At 39.2% G+C, this 19,612-nt stretch overlaps 1 protein-coding gene across 3 annotated transcripts in view; it reads left to right on the forward strand.

Moving 5' to 3' along the window:
- Positions 1-19,612, forward strand: part of LOC105840057 — a 100,831-nt gene that overhangs the window by 34,821 nt on the left and 46,398 nt on the right. The window contains exon 1 of one of the 3 annotated variants that reach the window (XM_012686789.3): positions 6,571-6,885. The exons of the other annotated variants lie outside the window; for them this stretch is intronic. The gene's annotated coding sequence lies outside the window, so the exon portion shown is untranslated. Of the gene's footprint in view, positions 1-6,570; positions 6,886-19,612 lie in introns of those variants that run through there. 3 annotated transcript variants of the gene reach the window in all.

The following is a 19,612-nucleotide window of genomic DNA, read 5'->3' on the forward strand; positions in this document are numbered from 1 at the left end:
CCCGCGAGAATTTCGATCTTTAATATGTAATCAGACTCGAGATTTGGATCCGACGATCTGTCGCGTCAAGGGTCCCATATTTCTCCTGAGATTTCAGAGAATCCTCGAGGTTTTTGAATATTTCAATTAAAGCTTTTCTTTGAAATTATAATATTTATTGTTTACATTAACAACTAATTAAAAAAATTTGTTCAATTTACACGAATTAATGAGAATTATTTTAATTGTAAGTGACCTATAATTGACTGACACTTTTAAAATAATTGTTATATAGACTCCCAATATTTATATGCCTTTATCAATATTTATAATAAATCTTCAAACTCAAATTTCATGAAAGTAAAATTTATTTAAAGTTAATTAATTGCGCTCGATGGAGTACGAAATTTACTTTAGGGGCAGAAAATATACACATAGTATATACAGATAACAGTACAATAGCAATAACCGTGTGAGAAAGAGACGCCTGGTCCATTCGTCACATTGTCACCGTGCGAAGCATTAATATTTCATAGGAACGCCAAAGACTATCTTCTACTCCATCACATCATCATTTATCCATCCGTCTGATTATACAATACCGACAGAGTAAACTGCTTGGACTATAGTTCATGTTTTCAAATTGTTGGCTTGAAAACGACTAAGTAAAAAATCCCGCAGATTTCCATTTCTATCTTTCACATATAACGTAAGAAAATAAATATTAAAATAACGTCCTTCTCTTTATGTAAGATAGCCGCACAGATTTCCTCGACAAGCGCGCGTATTGCTGGCGCTTTTTTTCTCCCTTTTATTGAACGTGCACAACATTCGAGAGCAAACTACTGCGAAATACCACTGCTGGAAAATCGTTAAAGTCCAAATCCCCGATATATTGTGCTCATTGCACCGGGCAGGGAAAAAAAAAAGAAAAGCGCAAGAGACAACGGAAACTCCGAACGGTTTCCGCACGAATTTTTATCGTTTACCCGAACGTGCGCCGCTTTTTCGTTACGTCCGTTACGTGTGTCTCTCTTTTTCTTAGTCGCGCGATAACGCAATCGCTCGCGCATCACGCGGGACGAATAAAAGGTCGGGGACGCCGAGACGCGGGGGACATCGCCCCCCTCCGTCCATTCCGCTCCTCCCTCGCGAATTCTCATTTCTGCTTTTCCAGCGAATTGTTAATGAAGCGCTCGTAAAACGGGCCGGTTACCTAACGAAGTTGCAAACTCGAATTGTTAATCACGCGTGGCAGATAACCGTGGGGTATGCACCGGTTCTTCACTGCCGATCTCAATAATAGGCGTAATCAAGCGCGCGATAATCAACTCCACTTTTGTGTGCGTTAAGTTGGCGCACTAATAACGTATAACTTTCGACGTATATTAATGAGGGAAGTTGAGCTGAGGCGCGCCGCTTTATATTCGAAATCTTTATAGCGAAGATACGTATATATATTTTTAGAAAAAAAGTATGTTAAGAATTTTATCCTCGGGCGAGTAATTTTCCCTCCCGAGATACTCGCAATAACTTCGGCACGTCGAAGCGTTAAAGCAAATAACGTAGCGTTCAGGAATATTACAGCCGAATTGTGCGATTAATCGCGCCACGAGCTGCAAATGCTAATTAGCACGGAGAATTTCAGTCGAGTGCCGAAATGACGGCTACATACCAATTGCGAACGAGCGTGGGTATCGAAGCGATATATATGTGACGGCGATAGACGTCTGAGCCTGAGTATTCTCTGAGATTGCGTTTCGGAAAACGCTGATTTCAGGAAAGGGTGAATCGAAGATAGCGATCACTCCCGCGGGAACTTTCTTTACTTACGTGGCGAATTTTGTTGCTGGCACGTTGTTAGCCGCGCCGAGGTTACGCCAAGAAACTTTATACACTTCGAATGTAGGGTAAAGATAATGTGGACTATTCGTTTTATTAATATTAAATTGAGTTAATATTACTCCAACATAAATGTTCAGACTTAATTTAAGCAAAACTGACTTAAGAAACATATTAGCTATAACTTTGGTATTAACAAGAAAAAGATTAAAAATAAGACAGTTTAAAAAAGATATAATAAAGATATAATATGATATGATATGATATATATATATATATATATATATAGTTGAAAAAAAAATGTAATATAAAATACATTTTATATTACAGGTCAAATTTCAGAAATATTAATAAATAAAATGAGCAAATTTATTTATATAAACTGATTGAAATACGATTAAATGTGATTTACATTTTTATTGTTAATTTGGCACACAAAAAATAAAATAATATTTTTGGCTTTGTACATAGACAATAAAAAGACAAAATTAAATTTTAAATTATTAAATTATTAAGTAAAATAAACATTATCTGAAATAAATGTTGTTACTTACAACAAGAAAATACAATTTGTAACTAGATATTGATGCTCATCTTTAAGATCTACTTTTTCTTAAAAAAACTGTAAATAATTTAATCTTTAAATAAATGTTAAAGAAAAAAAATATAAGCTTATTATACCAGCTTTGGGGTCTAATTTCTTAGACATTTATCTTTGATTATGTTGCGAAAATATTGTTACAGACTATGAAACAGTATTATAAAAATTGTTATATTAATTGATAGTTTATTTGATTTTATATTTGATATTTAAGCTTTTAAAGTTTTAGTTTTAGCTCTTGTTTAAGAAATACTATCTAAAAATAAAGTGACATGTAGGTGAAGTATTGGAAACCTTCTATATTATTTATTTAATGTTAGTTTTCTGTTTTTATAAAATTTATTTATATCTTAAATAGAATGCAGAGTTATAAATCATCATGATGTCGTCACGTTACAAATGATATCCTTGTGACTTCTGTATTTTACTTGGAATGTTTTATTTATTGTACGTGTAATACTTTCTATGCTCTATGAAATGTTCACATAACAGTTTGTTATAAACACTATATGTCAAATACAAGAGATTGAAAGTGACATTTGGTGCAAGTGGTATGGTAAGCAGATGGTCGATTCAGTCATTATATTAAGCAAAAATTCTAAAAATCCCTAACAGTTGTAATTATTTCTAAAAGAAATGCTGACAAATCGATAGCGAGAGTTTTGTCTCGGTTGAGAAGAATATAAATATGAACGGAAGATTTTAACAGAAAAATATTTTAACAATTGTTTTACCAATTAAACATGGTATTTTTAACACAAAATAATTTTTTTATAATAACAGAATTATGATTATCTTTTTCTACAATTAAAATACACATAGAGAAAGATTTTATTAGATTTTTAATAAATTATTAAAAGCAATTACTTATCAGCAACTAAAAATAATTGTTTTGTGATTTGGTTTATACAGTTTATACGTTTTGTGTGTTGCAAACAGGTTTCCTTAAATTTTACTCTTGCCGAATTGATTTTTAGTAGAGGAAAGGTGGGGATACGTGGCTTCTTGGCTCTCCTTTGTTAGAAGGTTTAATCTGAATCTTTTATAAATGTTTTATAATTTTCAAGAGTTAATAACTTCAAAACGTTTTTATTATATATATATATATATATATATATATATATATATAAACCATATATATAAATATTTTTGTAGAATTTGTTTGAAGAGTTAACATAAATATTTAATATTAAAACAATTTTACATTAGTTTCCGAGAAGAAAATTTTCACGTTTCTCTTAATGCGATCGTTAATAATGTCGACGAATAAGTTGCCTAGCAATTGAACCATTTTTCACTGGCTCTTACCGGTTATCACGAATTCTTGTGTTGAAATTCTCTCAACCCTTGTTCTCGCATTCTTCGACCCTTCATTTTCGCGTTTCTCAAGTTTAATTTCGACTTTCGTTGTATATAATGTAACTGTGCTACAGCTTGCGAGTTTTGTGCTGCTAGTACTTTCTAAAGGGTAGTATTCATTTCGAACAAAACGGTTCGAGGATCCTCCATTCCTCTTGCCGTCCCTCTGCCACGAAGCTTTTGCTTAAGTGGTGATGCTGTCTTCAGAACCGATCGTGGTATGCACAGAACTCCTTCGATTCTCATTAAGGGTGTACAAAACGGACAGAAGCGATGCTTGCCGAGACTTTGTGTATTGATATTGATTTTTGTAATTGCATTTTGCAATTGATTAAAATCGAGCACACTGCTGACCGTTGTAGACTCAGTGACATCACTGATAATCAAACAAAACATTATTTTTAACCAACACGAATTCAACTGGAACGAATATTTCGTCGAATAATCAAGATCGCAATAATATGCGCAATAATATCACTTCCGGGAGGATTGCAAAATTTGGGTAATACATCTCAAATTGTATGTAAATATTGTACAAAATTGGGTCACGTAAATCGAAAATTTCCGTAAGCAACGTAAGTGAATGCTTAACGATCAATCTTGCAATATTCAAGCGGGCAGAGAAACGGGCAAATTTCTGCGAAAACGGCTTTAGGGAATACAAAAACACATTCCGCTCGAGTAGAATACGATAAGAGTAGAATCAAACTTAGATATCGAGCGGTAAACTTTACGCACACAGAAGAAGTTCCGGGAGTCAGATTAGAAAGCAAAGGTCTTAACGCGCCCACGAACTTAACGAAATTAACCTCGCATTCTCTAATTATAAAACCATCTCTAAAGGTAATTCACGCAGATTTGCGTATGAACTTTGCAACCTTTTTGGAACCGGGTTTCCAATAACCCTTTTGAATTATCCAATTCTTCCTTCCGCCGATCGATACTAAATTTGTATAACTGAATCTCCGTTTCCTGGAAATAAGGTGCTTAGATGCATCGACCCCAAAATAGGAGAATTATTATCAAGATTACGACGTAATAACAGCAGCAGTTATTATTATCGGTGAAGAATTTTCATAAGATAGAGCGCGTGTTATATCGTAATGCTTTTTGTGCATGTTAATTAATCCTAATCAGCGAAATGTCTCTAATATGCCAGCAGATTAGCAGCAACTGTGTCCGCATTCTCGTGTTCTTCCAGCAGAGCTGGTAGAGTCTGCCGATGTAACCTAATTTAATGACAAATTAGCAACAGATTCTGCTTGATTTTTGCTGTCAATTCGCATCAAACTGCTAAATTATGTTTAGAACTCTGTTTCTGCCAACAATTTGCTGCTAAGTGCTGCACATGAACAGATTCTGTTACAATATATTTTTAATATTCTATCGTCATTTGATAATACCTCAAATCAATATGCATGAAAACATAATATTATAGAATAATATAAGTAATGGTGATAGAATAATATAGTATGAATAATACAAAAAATAGAAAGAAGTTATTTTTGGTCGAAGTTGATCTGATGTTCAATTTTCACATCAATTATTACATACCTTTTTGAGTTTTATAAACTGATATGGATGTCGGAACTTAAACGAAATCGTAAACCGAAAGTAGAAACAATATCTCAAATTAATTTGATCATTAAATTTAATAATGTGTGATGCTACAAGCATCTTAGAAAATTAAACAATAATACGAATTTCGATTAAATACAGTTAGACATTGATTAAAGATGATTCTAAATTGTATGTTATAAAATTATATGAAAAAAAAAACTTCTATCAAAGATATCATATAACAAATCTGATAGTTATAGACCAAAACACGATAGGATTTAGATTTTTCTCATCTGATTTTACTGAATCGTTTAAGCAAGAATAGTTGTGATATGTATATTACAATTAGGTTATGTTTAATATTATAATAACACTAGCTAAATTAAAGCAACTATACACACATAGACACATATACACATATATATAGGTCATTTTCGGAACATTTTAGTTTCTGTAACTTTTTTATGTGCATAAATGAAAAGTAACATTCTGTTCTAGCAACCTTGCTTTTTTTATGTGCACACGCAACTTTTGAAATTTATTTTTATTTTATGAGACCAAAACGATATAATAATTGTTTAAATATTGAACAGCTAGACAAATCGCTGATGGAAATCGAGCAGAATCTACCGAAATTAATTTTTTCTCCAAAGTCATTTGTTTAAGAAAACAATATATTTATTCCCGCTTCTCTAATCACGCATTACCTTTTAGTATGCGCGCATGTGTGCGCTTTGAACCGCTGTGTTGCGGCCAGATAATTCTGACCCTAAAAGCGGTTTCTCTCGAAAATTGGCGGTCTCGATACGCCGCCCAAGGGCGGCGATCCTGGATACCGCTCTCGAGTGTGTGTGTGTGTGTGTGTGTGTGTCTCTCAACTCTCCGAGAACGAGGCTCGAGAACATGAAACTTATCGCCGACATTTTCCCTCGGCGATTTGAATCGCCGTCGATTTCGAAAATTTTCCGAATCCGACTGCGAGCACGCTTCTCTCGCGGGATAGCTCGCGGCATATTCGCGCCCTTCCTGGAGTGCACCATGCTTCCTCGCGGGCCCCCTTGTGAGTGCTCGCGAACGAGTGCTCGTGAGGAGCGAGAAGCGCGCGCCACTGCCAGTAAATCGATGCGAGGGAGACGACGCGATCCTCACCCTCACACCGCCACCACCACCACCACCACCGCCACTACCACCCTCGCCGCCTTCTCTCTCTCTTCGGTAATTTAAGCTTCGGCTCGGTTCAGCTGAGTTCAGTTGCGCCACTTGGCCGTTGCGGTTCGCGTGCCCCTCGCGGAAGCTCCTCGCGGAAGTTCCTCTCGTGCGCGCGCGATTCTGAGAGAGACTGTCTCTCTTTTTTCTTTTTTTTTTCTAAATTTGCGACTTCGATATCGTCTCGCTCTTGCGTTTCTTTCTCACTCGGACGGACCTTCTTCTTTTCCGAGGGGGAGTACGTGAGATTCGCGAATCGGAAGAGGAGAAGACAGGGAAGAGAACTGTGCTGCGAGCCTTCGATGTTTCTTCTCGTGGAGGTCCACGATCGCCACAAGGTAAATAGATAGAACAAACGTAACCGCGGATGTGATGACACGCGGGAACATCGTTAGGTGAAGTTTTCAGATTATGAAAAGTTCGATTAGCGATTTGACGTTTTTTTTTTATTTTTTAAATGAGATTCTCTCTTAGTTGTTTATTCCGTTAATAGCCGATGCGAGCGCGTCACTTCATTCACGAGCGCGGTCCACGTTGATTACGCGGCCACGTTTTTCCGCATTCTCGAGATACTTTACATAGTATTTTCCAGGATGTGTTTATCGGTATCTTTATTAATCGATAATTCGATGTGAGTTGAAATTGTTGGAAAGTGTTTAAAATTTACGTGGCCGTTATTTTGCTAAATGTTGGGGTCAAGAAGAGAAACTGTGATACATTTGAATAGGGGCGAGCACGAGTCGAGCGCGTTACGGAGAATGTATATAAAGATGCGCAAAAATAACTTGACATCATTTGTTAAATTAAACAATATTGTGAACGTTTTGGCTCTTTTTTTCCATCTTCAACATTTATTTGAAAAATTTATATTAAAGTCACTAAATGTCCTTTTCGAATCCGTACAATTTTTACATACGTATATATCTTTTAAAACATTTTTTAATTATACACATTCTTCTAAAAATATTAAACCTATTTCCTTTAAAAATTATTTCCATTTTTCGTTTCGACCGTGCCTCGTCTTAATATATTATATGCGAGACGTATGGTTATCCGAGACGGCGGTTATTAAGGTAAACGGCGAAATTGGTGTAATAACAGAATAATTAAATTATCGTCTGGCAGCAAAGGACCGTCTTTATTAGGAATGGGGCAGAATTTGCGGGAAGACCGTCAGACACGGTTACCGCCCTCGGAACATCTCGATTTCCCGTCTCCCGCGGGAGGAAAGAGCGCGAAACTTTTATATCGACGGCAACATCGTCGGCACGCACGCCAATAAACCGGGAATCAGCGGTGTTCCCTTGGTGGTGGTGGCTCCCGATTGAAGCATCGGGCCGGTCGGGCCGCGATCACGTACAGGGATGGGGACGGTGGGGTGGCACGGTGTCTAAAGTTTCTCATTCATTGTACGTGCCATTGCTCGGAACGCGTTGAACGAAGAGAGGTATCCGTGGCATTTGCGATCGCGATTGTCGTGATTGCGATGAATTAATGAAAGAGATTCACAGAGGCGACGCGCTTGTATAGCGAATGAAAAGAAATGTGTGTTAGGGCTGATTAGCCGAGGCCTTCATCGCCATCGATCAGCTCGTTACATCCCGCTCGTTACCCACGTGTGCCGCAAGACGTGTGTGCACTGCTCCGGCGGGGGTGCTGCTCCTCCACATTGCCATTATTTCCGAGCGAGTGATGTTTCACGGCGGCTCTGTATAATTGCTGATGTAACAATCGGAATTAGAGAGCGGCGCTCTAATTAAAATTGCAGTCATACGATATTAAACATCTCTCGCGCGCGCGGTATCATGAAATTTATTGCGCTGCAAAAGGGACCGCGTCCTCCTCTTTCTCTCTTTCTCTCTTTCTCTCTCTCTCTCTCTCTCTCTCTCTCTCTCTCTCTCTCTCTCTCTCTGGTTGGGGAGACACCACAATCGAAAAAGGACTTTACAATTAATCGTTGATGTAACATCGTTATTGCGATTGTGATTTCGTCTGTGCTGAGTATTAAACGTTGCCCACGTCGTCCGTCGCCGGCGTGTGTGTTGTACAGATAACGCCAAAGGGAAAAGGGGTTCGCATCTCGGTCAAAAAGCGCGCATCAGCCCCTCAGCTAGAGGCAGCCCTTTCAGGGGCGCGCGTCAGCTGCGGAGGGACACTCGGATCAACTCAACGACCAGCGCGTGCGAGCGACAAAAAGCGACCTCGTAATTAATCACGCTGATTCCTCGCGCGTGGGGAGGGGGAGGAGAAGGCAGAGAGCAATTTTTCTTCTCCGATCGTCGCACTTTGCCCGGCCGTGCCGGACGAAGTTTTGGCGGCCTTTCACCTTTCCATTCCGAAGTTTGTTGAAGCAGCCTGATTCCCGAAGCCCGAGAACACACACCTACCGGAATTTCATCCGCGAACAATTTCAATCCGGTCCGGGATTCCACTGGCAGAGCCGAGTGCCCTCCGCCACCGAATACGGGAATCGCGTCGGGAGGAGAGCCCGCCTTCGTCGAGCCCGATAACACGCTCGTATAAATTAATTCCTCTCGCGAGATGAAAGGTTTCCGCGCGCGCGGGGGCTGCGGAATTATACGCCGTTTCGAGCTTCGATTTACCGCCGCCTCGGAACTTCGCTCCGTTTGCCGAACTCGTGGCGGGCAAGTTCGTTCGGATGAACATTTCGCTTACCGCCAGTGCGCAATACGTTAACCCTTTCGTAACTCGCGTTACATTTCTCTGCTGCTTCTGAGAGAAATAGAAAGATAGAGAAAATTGTCTACAAGTTATTTAATTTAGCTAAATTAAACGGTAAAAACCACGTGTAAAAATATGTGTGTTTGATTATCACAAACAGAAAATTATTTAAAATCACTGATTTATATTTATATTTAAAGAAATTAATAGCATATTTTTCGTTGAAATTATCTTACGGTTACATATTGATTTCAATAATCTTTTTATCGTTCTTAGAACTTATTCGATTAAAACATCGGAAAGTCAGTTGAATATTATTTTCAATCTTTCCGATGCTCTTTTACGTTAATATGCGTTTTTGTAAACTTAGAGGGAAAAAGTAACTCGTATGATGAAAACGTGTCAAATAATAGAAGCGTATCATCTCTTGCTGGGAAGATTCAATTCCGTTTTCTTCGTAAATCCGGATGAAAATAAATCGACGCATACCTTACGACCTTTTATAGTTTCTTATAAAGTTTAACAAAAAGCTTGCTATACTGCTTCTTCTTCCCTTCCACAAAAAGTATTACGCTTGACATTTTCAACAAAGTATTAAAGGTTCATCTTATTAAATAAACAGTTATCGAACTTACACGATATCGGAACAAAACTTACCTGGAATGTAATAGAGATGTAATAAAAAGTTAATTGCGTGTCCCACATTTCCAGGCTGAGAGAAAGAGAGAGAGGGAGAGAGAGAGAAGAAAAAGAAAGATATAATATGTTTATAAACTTATTTGTCGATTTAGTTGGTACAACTGTAATAATTTAAAATAATTAATATTGCTGACGTATAATATTTTCTTATAATTTGAGTGATTTTTGTCAGTGTATTCATTGTAGGAAAAAGAGAGATTCTCAGTCGCTGCCGGTGCAGCAAGAATTTAAATGAACGCCCAGGGGACGTGTATTCATCGGTACTCCAAGGGTTAAGTCCCTTCGACTTCCGCATTAAATCCTGCGCGGTAGGCGAACATATATCAAAAACGAGCGTGAATAAATTTCACAACCCGAGGGATCTGCTTTTCCACTTGAAACATATTCTTCACGAATATTCCTTATCTTAAACTTGAAAAAAAAACAGAATTTAATAGCAAAATTGATTGCGCCAGTGCGCACTGGTACACATATTAAAACCGTTGTATATTAATGTAATCTAAATGTAATATAAGTATAAAAGTGAAATTTTCATATTTTGAATGACAAAATATTCATTTCACCAAACAGTACAATAAAGTATAATGAGCATTTCGTAGTTCAAATATATATTTATATTACATTATATTAAACATATTTTTCAATTTTTGTATTTTTATATAGGATTTAATGTGCACTCGCACTAGTATGTCCAACTAATTTCGCTATTAGTTTCTATGTTTTTTAATAATGGTAGTTTACATAATTATTGGTGATATATCGCATTCATTAGCAACAATAATATAACTCACAAATGAGTATAATTTAATGCAACAAATCTTTGAAGTTCTTATGATAAAATGATAGAACGACATAATTGAGCTTCTCACAAAATAGAAAGAGGAAATGAGAAAAGAAAGTTTTTCATCAACAGTGTCATTACATAAGATCATATTTATACGTACGATATTAAACAAAATATTTAATTAAAAGTTTCGTGCTACATTTTCAGTATATTTTTTTATGCAAAATCACTTGCTCTTTGATCGCATAACATTCCGGGAAAGAGGTTCTGCCGCCATCGTTGTACCTGTCGAAGATTTCTATGCTTCACTTACTCATACACTCCGCGAGTTTCGCAAATGTCATAAAGCAGTTCGATGGAATCGCGAGGGAGAAGACGGCACGGAAAAGAATCGGGCGGATGCATCGGGGGGGAAAAAGAGAGATCCGCGTCCTGAAATTTATTCCGGTTTCCGCCGTTCCCACACCATCGTCTGCACTCCATTCTGAAAGTCTCGTAGAGCTTTTACCGGGCTGTCGGCTGAAATTTCGTAGGGTTCGATTTAAGTGCCAGACGCGCGAATATGGCGTCGTATCTTGATCCGACACGGAACAGACGTGTGCGTGTGCGTTACGTGTCAGAGCCTAAGTGATATATACACTGTTGGAAATTTGGTGCTAAATTTAACACGTATTACAAGTCTTAAACGGCCCACTGAAAAGACGATAGATAACGATTTGATTTTTGTCTAATGTTATACATGTAACCTTTATAAGAACATATAATAATATAAGAACAAGTATTTTAAAAACAAATGTACACTGTCTTTTACCGTGTAGATACGTACGAAGGAGAGTTTTTTTTTCATCTGCGCTTCTTATCGATGAAAATTTCGAGAGTACGGATACAGCGATGGCGGCGCGATTCGATTTAGACGTTATGTTCATGTTATAACAATATTACATTTTCCAATTTCGCAAGAATTTATTCTGCATTTTTGAGTCAACATTTCTTTTGTGTTACATCGCGATTTACTGGACGCTATATATATGTATATACATATAATATATTCTTTGCAACTTTCCGAAAGCTCGCGGTGCAACGCACATAAGTTGTATGTTTTCCATTTTCCCACTGCTTGATGTCTCAACGGCACGTCCCCGGCCAGTGGCTCCGTCGTTGTTTTAATACAAAATCACCGGTGGCAGATATTTCTATCGGGTCCCTTAAAGGTTCATCAGTTATGCATGGAAATAACGGCAAGAGGAAAAAAATTATAATCCGAATTCTCTCCCTTCGGCAAATTGAATTCTGTCGGCGGTGTATCGACTATGGGTCGACCTGACGACCTCGACGCGCGATTTCAACGAATCCTCGCGAACGCAACGGCGTGCAGCTATACACACAGAAAAATATTTATCCTACCGCCAGGAAAAGCGATTACTCAATTTACTTTTTCCCCTTCTAATAAGTAATTATTATCTTCAATAAGGAATATTTTCTTGATAACAGTCTTAAAATATCAAAGCTCATCACAAATTTTAGAAAAACTTATTATCGCACACTTGAAAAAAGAATCTAAATTTTCTCGCAGAATATTATAAAATTAAATTGAGGAAAAGTCAGAGTAATAAGTGAATCGAATTTTTATGTTCACTTGATATTCTTAAATGAAGTGCTAAGTTACCAGGATTTAGAATATATTTTGAATAAATTTGTCACTTATGACGAACTTGCGATAGATTCGTGCGTGACTGTACAAACTTGTAGATTATTTAAAATAAGTGATTATTTAATTCAGGCACATATTTTTCTGTGATGTGCACAGAAGTTTATTTTAAGTAAATCTTTTTCTTGTTTCAAGTATATGATGAGTGTATCTTAAAACTATTCATCAAGGAGATATTCTTTGTAAGGATAACCGTTACTTAGAAAAAGAAAACTAATAAAATAAGTAGCTGCTTTTCTTAACGTGTGAATAAATTTTTCTGCGTGTACGCGTGATAGGTAATGGTATGCGTCGACGTGTCCCGTATTGGAATATCGGTCACGATTTATCTTGATTTCTGATTAATTGATGCAATTCAATCCGATACGCGCCTAAACTTAATTGCGCGCGATTCCCTTTGGCATCCCTTCGCCGAACGTGCCGCGTGGTGCATCCCGCGTCCTTAAATCTCCATCTTCGAGAATTAGCCGCCACTTAACTCGGAGAATTACGTTTATTGCTCTTTTATGCTCTCTTTCCTCTTCTCTCTTCTTATCTCAAAATTCTTGAATATCCAGGAAACTTACGCGAGGACGGCGTGAGACGCGGAGTACGTTTAATTTTAGAAATTACGAGACCGCAATCAAGCTTTCGGAAGGGCTTTGAGCTTTGGATTCTGGATTTTGGGTGAAGAGAGGGAGAACCGCATAACGGCAACGTTAATTTGCGGCAATAACAATTACGCGAGAATCTTCGAATTGTTGTTCCGTGAACGCAAGATGATATTAACATCACCTCACCAAATTCCACCCAACCCGACGCGACCCGACCCGATTTGACATACGTGCTAAAGTAGCTCTTAGGCGAGCTCTCTCTCTAATTAGGCGGGCTCTTTAATCAGTACTTGATTAATTTCCACGGGCATCAGGGTATACAGAAATGCACACCCGTCGCGCGTAGAGTGAAACGAAATGACAGACCCGCCGCGCGCGCGCGCGCCGAGTGTACATATTCCATTCGCGAATGGGAACGAGCTTTTCGCGGGATTCCCCGTTTATTCCGCCGAGTTGAAGCGAGGGGGCTTCCGTGCCGCGCCGCGTGTAATAAAAGAACGGGAGACGCGCGAAGTGTGTCGCATTTTCTCTAATTGAAACATTCCTTTCTCCCAGATCTTTCGAGCGCTATCGACGATAGTTTCTCAAAAGTAATCAATTCCCAAGGACGACCGAGATCTCGGGGGAGGTTTTTTTTTTTTCGTGCCTCCACGTTCCTCTCTAACGCGAATCCATCTGGCAAATTATTGTGCAATTCTTCGCGATGAAATCAAAGCGCGCGAGGGGGGGAGCCGCCGCCTCCTCACTTTGACTGCACGCTCTCGGCGCCGTCGCCTCCCTTTTGCCCACGCTCCGGCTTATCGAAGCTCGCCGGAGAGTTCTCCCCCTTTGCGTCGGAATATTGAAATCATCTTGCACCTGTAATTCAGCCGATGCGACTCGTTATTAACTCACTCTCTTTCCTTCCTTCTCTGTCGTGCGAGAGAGCACTCTCTTTCCATTTTATTGCCTCGCCAAAGAGGCGCCGGCGCCGGGCGCTTTTGCGTTCGACTCTTTCAGCCGCGTGGCGAAAAGGATCACCGTGTAATTAACTCAGAACGCGGACACCGCGGAAAGGTTTCAGGAAAGGATCCTTTCAGATCCTTACATTATGCAATACGTTACACCACATATATAAAACTTACATCAGGCGCGCCGTTAAAATTCCTTTTTTTCTCGCGTAAAAGGTCCCTTCGCGATTTCTCGGCTATCTCCTGGGAATTTTCCTGAATTGATAACGCACCTCCGAGAGAGAAGAGATTTAAGGGGGCGAGAGGTAAGAATTATGACTACTACGTCGTAATACGCGATATGCCAGCGGACCATAAGGGAAGCCGGAGAGCGACGGCATTGAAATCGCGTTTGATGGGCACGGCGATTTAAGGGAAGCGCGCGATTTTTCTCAATCGTAAAAGTCTCCATCGGCTCGTTATGCCATCGCGGATTTCCAGTTAAGCAGGGAAAAAAGCAGCTTTTGCCGTTCGACCTCACGTCCCCGATCATGCTCTTTGCCCGTTAACGGGAATTCTGCTTTCCGATCGATTGAATCCCTTACAGCATCCCCGTCGCGATTTTGTGAACGGGGAACGGAGAATTAATTCTTTTGCAAAGTATAAATTAAAATATGCACACATTTTTTTCACCAAAAGATTGCAATTTTTATAATGTTAATATATATATATATATTTTTTTTTTAATTTTGCTGTAACATTTCAAATTTACTTTGCTGCTGTAAGCAAGATGAATCAAGAAAATGTGTACCGTATAATATGATTGTTAGGAGAGCGTTTGTCATATATGATAATGACTTATGTATTTATAAATTACTTATTTAAAAACGTCCGTATAATAAATATCGTGCTAAAACAAGAATTTCGATTTTCACCTATGAAAATCGCCATTTGCTTCTTTTTGTCTATAACTTCGTCAAATTATGAAATATTGATGGAAATATATTTTAAAAACTTGAAAACTAGGGACATTAAATTTAAAATCGATTTTTATTACCTTTCAAAGGAGAACACCCCTTTAAAATGGTATTCATAAAAAAAATAACGCGATATCTAAGATGACTATCGAATATCAAATAATTTAACGCTCCACGCTTCTTAGAATTGATCTGGGTACTCTCTGCGAGCTTTTCGAGTAATAACATAAAAATTAAAACCCCATGAATGGTCTAAATAGTATTTGAAATTCGTAGCGTGCTCTTTGAAATTCTGTCTTTCATCTATGTCCGCGTTTCTAGTGATTTTTTCACGCTCGATTGAATCTGCTTTTGCCGATCACTGTTTGGAAATCGAGATGAAGTCTCGAACAGCCGATTTATCGTCTCGCGTAAAAAAAAGAAAACTGAATATTTGCGCGCAGTTACATGGTTTATTTTCACACTCTCGTGTGTGCCTCGGATAATCGTACAAACGTTCCTCTGCAAATTTGTCGAATACCCGCGAAGTAGCTTTTCTCCTAGATTTCTCTTTATCGTCTTATCTGATTTTTGCACAAGCATAATATTGCTCTCGCGCATCTGATCGAGTGGTATCTCAGTAAAGAATTTGCTCACGTTCCTATTCGCATTCAGCCGAGCGCAATTGCGACGAATGCCAATTTTGACGAGTGGCCTTTGACCCCATTTTCATAGCTGAGCGACCTGTCTTCTTTTCCTCCGTCGCTTTTGTTTACATCCACGATGCGACGTCCGAACACTGGGAAATCCCCAATGGGAATCTCGGCCGAATGTATTCCCCCAAGAGAAAGAGAGAGAGAGAGAGAAAGAGAGAGAAATAAACCACGGGAGAAGTGAAAACGGAGTACATGTGGAAGTGCGATTTTGGGATTTGTCCGTTGAACCGTAAATTTCCGCATCGTAGAGACCTCTGTGCGGCACGATAGATGGTTCGATATTACATGATCCAGGATGTCAATGCAACCAGGTTATTTTATTGATGGACGAACATCCGAAGACCAAAATAAAATCTAGAAATTATCCGCATCTTCTGTTTAGTCATTTAAAGTGCGACTATTGATTAGAATTGTCAACTTTTCTTTGATCACTTACGTCTCCTAAAATCTCAGACGTTTGTTTAGGGAGGGGATTATAAATGAGAAATATACACACACATCTTTTACAATTTATTTTTATAAAATCTAGAGTTTAAAATATTTTATATGATATAAAAATTATTACAAACATATTACGTACGACGTTAAATCATTATTTTCCTATGCATTAAAAAATTTATTTTATGCATTGGTGGATAACTAATTTGAAGTAATTAGAGATTTTGTTTATTAATATTCTTTTAAAGTTACATTTTGTTCTAATTTAGCGCATAAAGGAAATAATTTATTTTTATTATTTTTTGGGTTAATAAAATCTATAAATTCGAGCAAAATAACAGAATAAATCATATTCTGTTTTAACCATTGTAAACTTATTTCTTCTGTCATTCATGAAATATTTCATTTTACTAAAAACTTAATTTAACATAAACACTGCTTGGCGAAATTGTAAATGTATGTTGAACTAATGTCAAAATTATCTACTTGTTACATATATATATAACATTTATCAAACGTTATTTGATAGTGTAGTTGAAGCACTCACATTTAAATGCAAAAAATTACGGTCTCATAATTTGAGAAGTGTGTATTTTTTTTATTAGTAATAGATCGATATGTTTTATTAAACAATTATTAACTTTTAAACACTAACTGTTCGTCAAACTAAACTTCTGCTGTCCGAACTTTGCCTTTGTGATCTGACACCGGTCAAGAGTCTTCAAAACAGAACTGTGCTCGAAGACCGAGGAGTTAGCAACGCTACTATTGATATCTCAATTCCCGGCCTTATTTTATACCTATTGCACGTGTTTCTCCCCCGGCATAATCTGTTCGGATGATTCGGTCAACATGTAGACAACTCTTCGAGAGGAAAAAGAGGCGCACGCGTCATTTCGGACTCGTGCAGCAGCCGCACGACACGTGGGAAATCGTGAATAGTGTCCCGATATAATGACATCGAGACAGGGAGAAAGACAGGGAGGGGAGTGCGTCGTGTCTGAGAATGATGCTCGGGGAGATATCCGTCATTCCGGATGTCAGGGGACCAGGCGTCAGGAATCGAGTGATGGACCATGATGAACGGTGACGAACGCGTCTCCCGTATTCGACACCGTCGAAAGGCACGGCGATTATCGCCAGCGATCATAGGTGTACATGTATGTACACTTGTGTCGCGCATACGTGTGAGGGGGGGAAAAAAAATCGGCCTGCGATGCGCGCCGTAATGACGAAATCGCTGGACTACTAGCTCGATCGATTCCGCACGACGTTGCGGACGTTACATCACGCGAGGAGCTTCCAGTCCAGGCGACGCGACGGACGGATGAACGGACGAACGGGCGGGCGGTTTGTGGATGTCGATAAGGGGACGAACGTTACGGTTAATGCGACTTCTAATTAGCCTCGTTAGGCTGCGGGACATTACGTATCAAGAACCTTCACGCGGCCTGACACGCGATTAAGGAAGCGCCGCCGCCGCTTTCGATCGACAATTACGACGGCCGATTGCTCGCGTCATAGCAATTTATCCTTGTCGAGTCTCTCTAAATAAATTGATAGGCGGCGCGTTATCGTGCGTTCTCGCTGTTGGGCAAATTAACGAACCCATTAGGGAACATTAGACGGGTTTAGATTAGCGAAAAGCAAACTTCGTTAAGCCCCCCTTCGTAATTTCCTTTGTCAATCTTGAAAGACTCTAAGAGAGAAAGAGAGAGGGAAGGGGCGATTTCTCTCGAATTAGCTGCAATCACAGCGGCGGAGATAACGGTGTAGAATAAATTATGATAAAATCCTCGTAAGCGGGTGGTTAGTGTCGAACGTCGGTCGTTCGGCCGGTCGCGTTTCTTTTCTGAGAAATGCATAAGAGAATTTCAAAGGGAGCACGTGAGAGGGATTTAATAATGCGAATATATACGAGGCCGGCTCGAGCCGGGGCAATAGGCGCCAGCTGCGCACTCGTTGCGTAACAAAGGGGAAACGCAAGCGTTACTGAAATAACGTTAACGTTAACGGATATGAGAGCACGTGCGACAGACAGAAAAGTGCATCCGCCATAGCGACGGCTGGGAGAACCATGCGGATGATCGCGACGGTGTTAATTTCGTGTTTACCGCACTCGCGAGTGCGCGCGCGCGCGTGTGTGTGTGAGCCGCGTTACTTCGACTTTATCGCCGCCTCGCAGAAGACGGCGGCGCGACGGTGGAAAAACGATAATGCATTTATCGGGCTTGGGCCGGGAGAGAGCGCCGCTGCCGCCGTCGCCGCGCCGTTTCTCCCACGGCTAAATGGATTTCCAAAGGAGCAATTTATCGTAAAAATGGAGTAAACGCCCTTTGTCCCGCCCAGCTAGCGCTGATGCTGCTCATTTCGCGTTCGTCGCTATTAAAAATTTTTTTTATAATGATAACTCATGTCCCCCCTTCTACTTTCGCGTGTTGCTGCTTTTTTAAAATCCTCGATAAGAATCTTGTTTCTTATGATATCTCTCGGAGCTATCTCTATAGACATAATTAATCCTCGGTAAATGAGACTGAACTTCTGTAATTACCGCGTAGAATTTATTTTAAGCGAGTATTTTAATATCTTGCGAGGGGGTGGAGAGAGAAGACAGTTAATTATGTGAGAAAGAGAATAGTTTTTCTCACGGACTTTTTCTTTACGGTTTTTTCGCATATTCTCGAAAATGTCATGCCGCTATGCATAATCATTATTTATAGCGAATCGATTTCATACTCCCGTCGAATTATTGTCCGCGCGCTATCTCGGCGCGCGTATAGTCGATAATCCGCGTAATGTCGACATTGTAAAGTGCATCGTATACTCCACCGCGTGTCGTAATCCGCACTGTCGTGACACCGTCGTGGGCGTCGACGGACGAGGACGGGTAGCTGTATTACTCGCGGTAACGTGCCATCATTTGTAACGTTACGACGTGATACGTGTTCGGTATATAACGTTACATTAGATTTACCTCCGCTCGGGCGGCAGGTCTGACTCGCCGCGAGGCTGTTCTACTTGATATGCCGACGTAACTCGACGATTCCCCAGACACTCACATTTGGCCATTTAAACTACTTCCACACCGAGAGAAACGTTCTTTTACATACATTTTTTCTATTTGTTTGTTTGATTAGTTTTTTTTCTTTTTTTTTTTACAAAAACCATGTAATTTTAAATAAAATGTTAAACACGATTACTTGAAGCAATATTTTTCGACGCAATAACAAATTTTTTTAAAAGCTACATTAAATCTGCATTAAGTAACCTTTCTGCGATTACTCCGTGAAATCTCATGCGGCTTACTATCGCTAACAGAACCGCTAATAACTAACGTAAGCAAGATTCACGGGGGATGTAAGAGCTCGCGGCGCAAGCTTTAGCAAACATCCTTTACTTTAATTGTACTTTCGGGATTTTTGCAAGTTTTTCTGCTTTTCTTATTCATTCTGGAAATAAAGCTTCTCCAAGTCTTGTTATTATGTTATTAGATAGTTTTGCATGTTTTGTGCAATTTAAAATACAGCTCGCAGGTACTGCATCTTTTCATTTCATTGGAA

This window comes from Monomorium pharaonis, chromosome 9 (genome assembly GCF_013373865.1).
Source record: "Monomorium pharaonis isolate MP-MQ-018 chromosome 9, ASM1337386v2, whole genome shotgun sequence".
Taxonomy (NCBI): Eukaryota; Metazoa; Arthropoda; class Insecta; order Hymenoptera; family Formicidae; genus Monomorium; species Monomorium pharaonis.